Raw genomic sequence first — 12,002 nt, forward strand, 5'->3', positions numbered from 1 at the left:
CAACACCAACCCTAGCCATTGTACTGTATACCACATCAGGTTCAACACTAGCAGCTACACCAATCCCAACACCAATCCCTTTAGATCCAGCAGGCATCTCACTTATCACATCCTTCTCATCCACAACATTGCATCCATATTTCAGACTTGGAAGACATGCCCCATGTGCAACATACTTCACTAGCACCTCAACATATGTCTTGAAGCATGCAACCATCATTTGGTTTGAATAAATAAGATGCTAGTTTTGGTAAGGGCACTTTAATACTTTTATCTTTTCTTTATCGGTAAGTTATGTTAATTTTTTCCAATTTGTTGCATTTTCTAGCTTTGGGTTCATTTGTACAAACAAACACACATACTTGTAACCAACATAAAATAAGTTCATGATTAAACCATTATGCTAATAGTAAAGTAACATAAAAAAATACACAACCATATATATTAATGTATAGTAACACCTCAAGATAAATATCTAGACTAATCATCGACCAGGATGTCATTGATGATTACTTTGGATATTTATCTTCAGGTGTTATTTTTTTTGAAAATTCCATATTGGTCAAAATTTTGATCTCGCTTGGTCAAAACCCTCACTAAGGTCGATTGACCTTTTGACCTTTCTTTGTTAAAATTTTGACTAAAGCATCGACATAGTTGGCATCATGGGTTTGGCATCTTGCTCGGATGGGCTAGAGATTTTGACCAACATTGTTTGAATTATAGATAGATACAATGGCCAAAAGAAGATGCCAATTTTGACCAAGATTAGCATAGAAATTTTGACCTCCATAAGGATGTGTCAAAATTGTGACAAAAAAAATAACAACAAGACCATTGGTCGAAAGTTTGACCAATCTAGGTAGAACATTTGACCAATTTTTGTCAAAAATAGGGGTCGATTCTACTAGTGATATACAAATTCACCGTACTATAGTAGGATCTCTTGAACCAAATGTAGTGTGTTTACTTCACCAATTGGTTTGGATCAAGAAGATGAAGATGAATAGATGTAGAAGATGCAACAAAGTATCTTGAATAAGATCTTGCTAGATAAACTCCTTCAATGGATTGATGCTTGAATATTTGATCTTCAATGGAGGAATTTATTGAATTATGCTTGAAGACTTGAATGCTTGAGTGATTGAACATGAGTGCTTGATCATAGAATGCTTTGATGTTTTTGATGTGATTTATTCTTGATGTGTGTGATGAGAAAGTGAAATGAGAAGACTCCCTTTTATAGAGATCTCAAAGTGGCTAGTTCCTCAAACTTTAAAATGGGGTGACACCATCTTACAGTGGAGCAATAAATGGAATTTCTTAGGGGAGTAAATTAAGGATTATTAATTTGAATTAATAAAAGGTTTATCCCAATTCTTAAAATAAGAGGAGATACATAATATTAATTTATGGGGGAGATAAAATATTGTCTAAGATAGGACCAATTTTAAATATTAATTTAAATTTATTAATATACGAGGATGCAATATTAAAGAAAAATAAAGGTCCAACCCATTTATATTAATTCTAAATTAATAAAAGGTCTAATGAGATGAAATTAATTATCTAAATGGAGGAAAAATAGAATATAAAAGAAAATGTATGATAGAATTGCATTAAATGGGTGCTAAACCTTTATTAAATTGGAGTATTTCCAATTTAAAACTGTACACTCATAAAACATGTGTTGGGTGATATTTAGTTGATCTATGTGTTTGTCACCTTTCTTGAAAGTCAATATATTGTTATATACATCATCCATGTCCTTGAATATGTCACTACCACCAATTTTTTCAAAAATGTAGTGTATATATACATGTATATCCTCTACATGTAAATCATTGCTTAAAATTTGCAAAAATACTCCTGTGGGATCATTTCCTAAAAACACATATAGGTGCATCTTAATTTGATAAGGTCTATGATGTTCTTTCACATTGTAACCCACTGGTTTAGCCATGTATTCTAATCAAATTCAAATGCTACATATGCTTAATTTAACTTCTCTCATAATATAAATACCTTTACAGATCATGTTTTAGGGCTTCCTCAAGTTTGTCTCCAAATTCTCAAATGGACCTTCAAACACTTCGGCTAGTTCTTTGATCATCCTTAGTGTGTAAATGATGATGAATTCATTCAATTTCAACCCTTAAATCTCAACAAAAATTGATCTATAACAAATGTGTATAAGCATACAACTCAAAAAGTTGTTTTTCATACCAATAGCCGTAAAATATTTTGTGCTCACCCATATGTTCATATGAGTTTATGTCAACTCAGGTATATTCTTTATATAATTATTTCAAACTTCTTCTAATCTTTTGAAAAAAAATTCCAACATCTAGAGTTTGATAGATCTCACATACATAGGCTTTATATAATCATTCCAAGATGTTGCTAATCTAACAAACATTAATTCCAACATCCAGTGGTCTGATAGATTTTAGGTGTTGTATCCTTTGTTTATGCTAAAAAATCAATGATTCATGTTGATCTACAGAATTGAGTACATGATACTATTCCCATCATATTCTCTAATGATTCCTTTAAATTTTGTATGAGGTGGTGTTTCTTTATTTACAAATGCATTGTTAATATTTTATGTTTTCTTCTCATTCTCATTTGACCTCTTCTCACATTGTTCATGTTTCTACTAGTATTAGCTCAGTTCTCATATTTTGTGTTATCATGTTAGGTGTCCTCAAGTTGTTGTTAAAACCAATTAATCTACAAAACCATGTTGAATGTCCTAATTTGATGCAAATCTAACATGCCATACCTTTATTTCCATATCTTGATCCAAACCGATTAGTCTATAGTTTGTAATTTCTTGCATTATATCCAATTTGTTGCACTTATAACATTTTTTTTTTTTTTTTTGTAATGATGTTATTCATTCCAAAGGTCTATTGGTTTCATTGTTAGTCCTTTCATGCATTCTCATATTTAATCTTTAATTAAGTTTTCTACATTCACTAGATCTGTGTCCATAAATAGAGCAATTAAAATAATAACTAGAAAAGGTTGTCATTTTTCCCATTTGACATTGTTTGCACATCACTTTTTCAGGATTTCTCAATCTTGGTAATCCTCTTTCTCTTTCTATCTTGCTAATTCTTACCAAATTATTAAATTTCACATGACATGACCTTTTATGCCATTACCAAACATCTTCAAATTGTGCAAATAAGAATCTATTTTTATATAGGTCTAGATAGAACAAGTTGCCTATTATTTTCTCTCCACTTCTAATCAGTTCACCAATAGCATCATAATTTTTTTCCTTCCTATTTTGAAACTCAACTCAATGGCCTAAACTATTCAATTGTGTCACACTCAACAGATTATATTTCAGTCCATCAACCCAATATGCATTGTCACATCTGATCCTCTCATTCAATATAATAGATCCTTTACCTTTCACATAACATGGTGCATCATTTCCAAACTTAAAACAAATTTTGTTATAGTGTTCTAGCTTTTCAAACTTACTTGTATCACCATTCATATGCTATGAGAAACCATAATCAATTGTTCATTTATCAGTCCTACTAATGTATAAAATAAGAGTTGTTTCCTCAAACTTTTCATCTTCATCAGATTCATCTTTCACCATAATATAAACAACTTCTCCATCATGTTCATTAGAATCACTTTTAGAACTATCTTCTTCAACAATGTAACAAGATTTCTTATATTTTTCCTTGTAGTCTTTGCTACCTCGGTTGTCTATATTCTCCTTCCCAGTATTTGTTGTCTTTTCTTTCCTCTTTTTCATATCTGTATGACACTTTGTAGAAATATGACCAAATTTATTACATGTAAAATAGATTATAGGAAGTTTACCTTTGCATTTTCCTTTTCCTCTTGGTATTCTCCTCACTAATAATGCTTCTAAATCATCAAGGTCTTTATTTGATTCACTATCATTGTCCACAGACTTACTTTTTGAACTTTTAATTCTTTTAGATCCTTCAAGGGTTAGTTGAGACTTCAAAGAAAATTCAACATGAGAAGGTGTATACTTATCAAAATTTAACAATTCAAATACAATGAATCTACCAATTAGACTATCCAAAGTTAGATCATTACTAGGTGTACATTGTAGTTCTTGTATTGTAGACACTCTAATGGCATAAAAATGAAGTAAAGTTCTTAATATCTTGTTGATCATAGTCTCGTAAGGTATGTCTACTCCATCTCCTCTAATTGCATTCACCACTTCTTTGATTTGACCACAATACTGGGCAACAATTTCTCCCTCTTTCATTCCCATGTCATCAAAGTTGCCTCTCTAACTTTCAATTTAGCCCAAGTTAACACATTTTTGTCTCCTCCATGAATTTGTGCCAAATTATCCTACATTTTCTTTGTAGTAGTACAATCCTTCACATTATCAAACTCGACATTACTTGGGGAAGGTGTAAGTTCTATCATCATTTGATTTTTCTCGTGCTTCTCATTTATTTTGTCAATTGTCATAGGTCTAGGTGCTTCTACGTATTCATTATCCAAGTAGTATAGTGAAAAATCTCCAAATCCTGATATATAGATGCAATCTCATCAAACATTTCCATGTTGGGAAGGTCTCTTTGTTCATCTTGGGTACCTCTCTCTTGTACATCTTGATCTTTAACTTAAGTCTCTTTAAACTTTCCTTGCAAGCACGTAAGCTTTGATGCCAATTTTTAGAATAATTAGAGTACCTAAGAGGGGGAATGAATGAGTTATCCTTAGGTCCAGATGTACCAATTCAACTTTTAACAATTTCAAACAACTTAATCACACTCATAAATCCACTTGGTCAATATAGAAAATCATCAATAATCCAACTTATTCATCTCATCACTTAGCTCTCTATTTAAGGTATGTCAAATTCCAGAAACATATAATAGTAAATAGAATGAAACATGAAAAAAACATTCACACAAGTATGGCACTAGGATTTAGCATGGAAACCCAATTTGGGAAAAACCACTAAGTAACATGCTAGAACTTTTTCACTTTTCTAAAGTGAGTTTAGTTAACAGTCAACCTTGTTAAAGGTTACAAAACACACTGTTAGGTGTGATCTTGTTAAAAGATTTAATCACCTTATTAGGAGTCTCCTTGTTAGAGGTCTTTAAAACATTGCATTAGAATGTCACCTTGATTAAAGGATTTTACTACCATAATGGTTAGAAAGTAATAGCAAGGTTGATTTGATAAAATACAACTCAATTTTCATGTTCATATCTCCATTCAGCACATTCCTAGTTCATTGAATAGTCTTCATCACATTCTCCATCTCCAATCTACTTGGAAACTCTTCAAGTGATCTCACTTTCACAAACTTCTCACTTTTCCTCTATAATTCTTGTTCTTCCACTTGCACAGATTCACTAGCCAACAACAACTGTAAAACATCTAATATGCCTCCTTAAGTATATAGGTTAATCTTTTACCACTTAAATATAACTATACATCTTAGGGTTTGATCAAATTCATTTCATTTTTTCATCATTTTGTCCTACTTCTTTCCTTGAAACTTCTGGAAACTTCTCATTAAATCTCTACCTTAGATCCCATAAAAAACTTAATTCATGCATTGAATATGTCAACTCATCAGTCCTCATCTTTAACACATTTTGATTGATTTGTAAATTCAATTGTGTTGGTCTGAAATTTTGATTTCTTCTCGAATAATTAATTTGGTAACACTCAATCATCATTATGTTCTTCAGTTCTATCATCACTAGGTAGCATGGTCACTGCTGATTTGTCTCACTCAACTTACACTACCTTTCTCAACCATCTCTGTGCTCAGTCACTACTTTATTTTTCCTAAATATCTTTCACGGTCATTTTCATCACTCGACTAATACTTAAGTTACTTAATCTTATGCTCGATAATGCATAACTTCTTCATTGACCTAGTAACCTATCACTTGATAATGCTAGTGTTTTACTTAACTTCTTGACTTATATCAATCATTTCTTATACACTTCAACTCAAATTTTTTCTCCACTTAATACAATGATCAAACAACATATTATGTTGTCAAATACCAACCGATTAAATTCTCTTTGTAGTTTCATTATACTTACTCATCTTTACTCAACCACTTTACTAGTTCATCTTGATATATCTCTTTTCAAATCCTCTTCATCAATGAAAAGATATGACACTCTACACTATTAGAAAATGTCTTACCATTGAGGTTTGACATCAATGACAACATAACAATTGTTCCAATTGTAGTTCCAACAATACATATAGCTTTCTTTTAAATTTCTAATTTATGATTTAATATCTTTCTCTCTAGATATATATTCTTTCATATTTTATTTTAATTTTATAAAAGATTATTCTCATATGAAAATTAATATGTGTATTCTTATATACATAATAATATATTAATTTTTTTTATTTACATTATTTTTGAAATATTAACCAGCCAAAACAAGAGGGTTGACCCTTACAAAAAGTCAAGCTAGCGAACTACCAACAGATTACCAACCTAGTAAAAAAACCCCCTACCCTAGCTTAACACACAAAAAACATAGCATGAAAAACATAAGAACAACTAGGCATCCTACTAAGATAACCATAACCAACACTATTTACATATAAAGAGTTTTCAGACAAAGGCAACACTGCCTTAAAATTGACTAAGTCAAAGATCCTCCAAAAAAACCAAAAGCACATAAAACCGAAAGAGGTTCCAAGGCACTATTTAGCCTTTTCATCACCTTTTGTTATTTATATTGTTGTTTATATGATTTTGGTCTTCATTTCTTTCTTTTCATATTTTAGCATCTTTGTTGTATATAACTAAATTAGCTCTTCCTTTTTAACAACTTTCTTTGAATAAATTTTCACTAACCTCCTAACAATTAGCATAGAGTGTTCTAGTGATTGTGTTATTATTTTTTAGATTGGATTGGTGCCATGGTAGAACAAAGGAAATGAGATAATGCAAGATGAAGAGGCTAAGCTTTTCTATTAACCTTAGAGGATTTCAAATAAAATTTGGAAAGATTGTAATTCATCTATATAGGCTAAATTGAGTGACTATTACCCAACTTTGTTCTCTAAGCACCCCTTGATTATATTATTTTTCAAATTAATCAATGGCCTTGGCCTTTTGCTTAAAAAAGCTATATATATATATATATATATATATATATATATATATATATATATATATATATAGATATATATATATATGCGCGCGTGTGTGTGTACTTTTTTATTTTATTTTATTATTATTAAATTTAATCTTCTACAATAAATATACTCCCAACTCAAAATATATGGTTTATTGATTATTCACATAAATTAGAAATAAAAATTGAAAAAAATCTTTCAAACTCAAAGCCTTAAACAATAGAAACAAAAAAACCTTCAACAATCTAGCAAACATGATGTCAATGATCCTCTAAAAGTTAAATTGTAAAGGTATTTGAAGACCCTATCTTAATCCATAAAAAATGACTTGCAACCATGATAAAGAATTTCAAAACCCTTAAAAAAACTTTAAAGCTTTAGGTAACTTCTTTAAAGTCCCAAAATCTAGACAAGCTCCAAAACCCGATAAAGGCCCCTTAATAATAGCCAAAAAAAATCTCTAATATAGAAGACTCAACATATTTTCTAAATTAAGAGACTCAATTATGTGATAAGTAAAAATAATAATTTAATAATTAATTTTTTTTATTTAAGTCACTTAATATTATTTTAAAAGATTAAGTTCTAATTTATAATTATTTTTTTAAAAAAATGTTTTTGATTAGATAAACAAGTTTTACAGGGGCCCTGAAACCCAAGAGTTAAAACATTAACATGGCTGATAATAAGCATGAAAAGCCCAGCCAAAAAAGTTCCAGTTCAAAGGCTGAAAATTAGCACAAGGCCCAACTGACAAACAAAAACCAAAGAAAAGACCAGGAACAGAAACTACAAGAAACGATCAGCGCAAAAGCCCTTACAAAAAGCCAAAAAAGGTACAAAAAGAAACAAAAGAACAGGCAGAGGATTAGTCCTCGTTCAAATTATTTTTTTATATTACATTATTTAATTTTTATTAATTTAAAATATGCACCTCAACTAATAATCACTTAACTTTTAATTTAAATTATAATTTAAGTTTACTAAATTGAATGTGTAACTTTAATTGTATATTGATACTTAATTGATAATTAATACTTTTAGCACACTATAATATACAAAATTATAATTAACAAATTTAGCACAATATATTATGCAACTTGTCTTTTAAAATAATTTTTTATCATTTAGTACAACTTATACTTTGCATTTTAATTTAAAAAATAATCATATGTCTAATTTCACAAGTAGACTTTTATGTAAGTCTTTTTATTAATTAAATATACTTAATTATTCTAATATTTAACACTCTAATACTCACAAGATTTAATTATTCCTATATCATTATTAATTTTAATAAATTTATTTCATTGAGTACAAATACAACCAAACTCACATGATTGAACTGCATGCAAGCAACTAAAAAAGACTACTATGCTCAAGGTTTGCCTCTTGAATTCACATTAACTTGATGAATATGGAGGGTAGTGAATTAGATACGCAATTTTCTTCTCAGAACAATAATAGGCTTAGGTTGAGATTTGGACCTGAACATTACCTCCCCTCTTACCATGAGATTCTGTGATAGGGTATGCTCATTCTGATAATTCAAAGAAGTTGATGCTTGATGCCTACAAATTTGAATAAAAGATGAGTGTGTACTAATATAAGTCTAACTAAACATACAATGATGTGGAGTGATACATCATGTAGATCTCAATTCACGGGTGACTACAAATCTCTCTTGTTAAACCACATCAATCATGTCGATAAAAAATGTTAAATAGATATGCACACCGTACCCATCCAAGTATGGGGTAAGTACAACTAAATCTATAAATATGAAATATGAATAACATCATTTATTAACATATGAATTCCACCATCATAAAGATAACTATAATCATCAAATGAAAGCACATGTATTATTTACATCTTCATGAAAATAAATTTAACCATTAACCAAGAGCATATGAATAGCGTCATCATAAGAAAGCAATATCACTATTCCCTAATATGATGAAATCAAATAAACTATATATCAAGATATTGTATTTCTAATATAATTGAAGAACTAGACTGTTCACATAAAGAGTCTAGTATAGTTTGACAATAAAATTTACAATGATAGAAAAGGGGCAGATATTACATCTTGTGTGAAAAAAAGGTAGAGAATCTTGAACTAGGATGTTCTTTAATGATAATTAGAAAGCCACCAGGCACAAATTTTTAAGTGTAACTTAAATTTAATTTATGGATAAAGAACTCTGGACCAAAATGTTGTGTGAAACCTCACCATATAATTGTTATTCTATTTCCATTATGTTTGCCTTTGGCAATTTTGATATTGCTTCGAGTGAATATGATTTTAAATACATTAGAAATTTTTTATCAAGGAAGCCATTAGAATGTGTAAGGTATGGCATTCAATGATTTATTTTATTCATTTTAGTTTCAACACGTACTAAAAAGTACTAATGGTCCTTGACAAAACAATAACATTTAAGACTAGGTGAGCTTAATGGGTGACAACAATATTTTTGATATAGAAGTAGCCAAAACTAGGGGATTGGCCTATTATAATAGTGGTGGCACAACCAATAGAAAACCATAGACAATACCCTTAATGATTTACATCAAAAATAAAAGTAGTAGAATAACAGTAATTAAAAGTACTAGGATCTAACCCTTAGGACCAATAGAGTTTAACAGTTTAAAAAGCATATAGGTGGTCATCACATCATACCACCTATAGCCCAGAACAAAGTTTAACAAAAAAAAAAAACCATCAGCAAAGGAGAGTGAGTGAGAACCAACAAAGTACCAAACACAATAGAAAACAAAAGGCCACTACTTGGCATCTTTTTTCTTTCCTTTTTCAACCAGGAGCACCTTGGCCTAGTTTTTAGCAAGGAATCCATAGAGAAGCTTCAAGTCCTCCTTCCCTAGCCTGTCCTCCTCTAGTGCATTAGCCAGTAGCTGCAGAGTAGTAGAAGTTGCATGTCACCTTAAGGGTGAACTTTTAGAATAGGGAGAAGCCCTCCTCCACCGCATTGCACCTATCTTTGAGCTCCTGGAGATCCTTTTGGGTAACCTCCCCTTTCTCCTCCGCTCTCAACTTTAATGCCTTGTTCACTAGAGTTTTGCTACTATCCTACACCACAATATTATCAGTGGGGGTCTTTAGGTTAACCAGACCCACATTTTTGGCTGGGGAGGATATGGTGTCAGGGGAGTCAATCACAATTTTTGGAGTTCTCCTAGTTGTCAGTTGGAGGCTGGGTGATGGTGGTAGAGACATGGGTCGGGTCAAGGGAGGGGTACTTGATGGGATTGTCTACCTCAAAATCCCAAGCACCACCCAAGGTATCATCCCATTTCTCCACCTCTTTCTCTATTTCATTTTTCCACTTCTCTTAGATGTCCCTTGAGTTCTTGTCACTTTCCTTAGAGTTAGGGTCATCCTCTTCATCCTCCTGAGAGGGACAAGGCAGTTTCTTAAATCTTTCACAAGTTTTAACAATTCTTCTTGACCTTCTTCTACCCTCACCAACTTCCTCATTTAGCAGTTTGTTCTAGTGCCAACTTGTTCTTCCTACCCTTAATAGGGGTTGAGGAGTGGGGGCATAACTACCACCTGCAAATTCCAAGTGCAGGGGAGCCCCCAAGGGGAGGACATTGTCAAATGCAATCACACAAGGCGAGTAAAGGGCTAAGTGAAATTGGAAAAGATAAAACATAAGCCCTTGGTGAAGGATGGTGAAGTTGGCCCCTTTCTTCCTTTTTTTCTCTAACATCCATCACAGTTTCTTCAAGTGTTTCCATTAAAAAGAAAGGAATGCAAACAAGCTCCCTATTATAAAAATGGTTAAGAAGCGAGAAGTGATAAAAGTAATATACACCATGCCTTCCTTCCAGTGTCAGGTATTTCATGATCATCATAAAAACATCATCCCAAGGTTTCATCAGTTTGTCTCTCCTAAAACCACTATGGTAAGGGTCTGGGGCCTCATTGCCTCTGAAGAAACTACTCATACTTGCCTCATCTGCAACCTTTGTAACTTTTTGCCATTTCTACCTAGTAATGTCCAGTCTCGTCACCATGGAAATAGACTCCTCATTCACCTGAAACATAATGTTATTAATGGTCACATGCCTATCCTTCTAGCTAGCGACAATGATGGGAACACAACCCAAGAACATAATGGACACAACAGAAAAGGGAAATTATATTAACTGAGAAAATAAGCTAGTACAAATAGTACAGAGAAAATAAACTTCAGAACATGCCCTAAGGGCTTACATTAGCATAAATCTGGAGAATATTTCTCCTTTTAGCACCTCCTCTCAAACTCCACTCCGAACTGCCTTTTACAATGCCAAAAATCTCCTTAAATAGACTCCGAAGGGTTAAGGACTAGGGGTACATTCTAAAAAGTGCTAGTAGGCATCCACCGATGAAATAGAAGTTTCCGAAAGCTGCGTTAGAAGTCGGTGCAAATCTAGAAGAATCCAAAAACGGTAACCGAACTTCCGGGAGGCATAACTTTTGAACCGTAGCTCCGATTGACGAACCGTTTACATTTTTGGAAATCTCTCAAAGCGCTCTATAGCTCTATGGACAAGCTTAGCTTGTCCCCCATTTTTTGACCCTTTTTGAGGTCATTTAATGCCCCAAACCTGACTTTGAAGCATTCTTAGGAGGTCTCCAAAACCCGAAAAACTACAATAACTTTCAAACCGTGGGGCCTATTGACCTGATTCTTTTTCTGGAATGCTCTAAATCATGATTACATTCATCTGGCCAATTCACACCTTCTAGTTTACCGAAATGATGGCCCAAATACATGCTCCTATTTTTTTGGGATTTTTAAACGCACTGATAGTTGAACTATGAGAGTTGGAA

Source organism: Cupressus sempervirens, chromosome 5, assembly GCF_028749045.1.
Source record: "Cupressus sempervirens isolate cs-2001-9-10 chromosome 5, ASM2874904v1, whole genome shotgun sequence".
Classification (NCBI taxonomy): domain Eukaryota; kingdom Viridiplantae; phylum Streptophyta; class Pinopsida; order Cupressales; family Cupressaceae; genus Cupressus; species Cupressus sempervirens.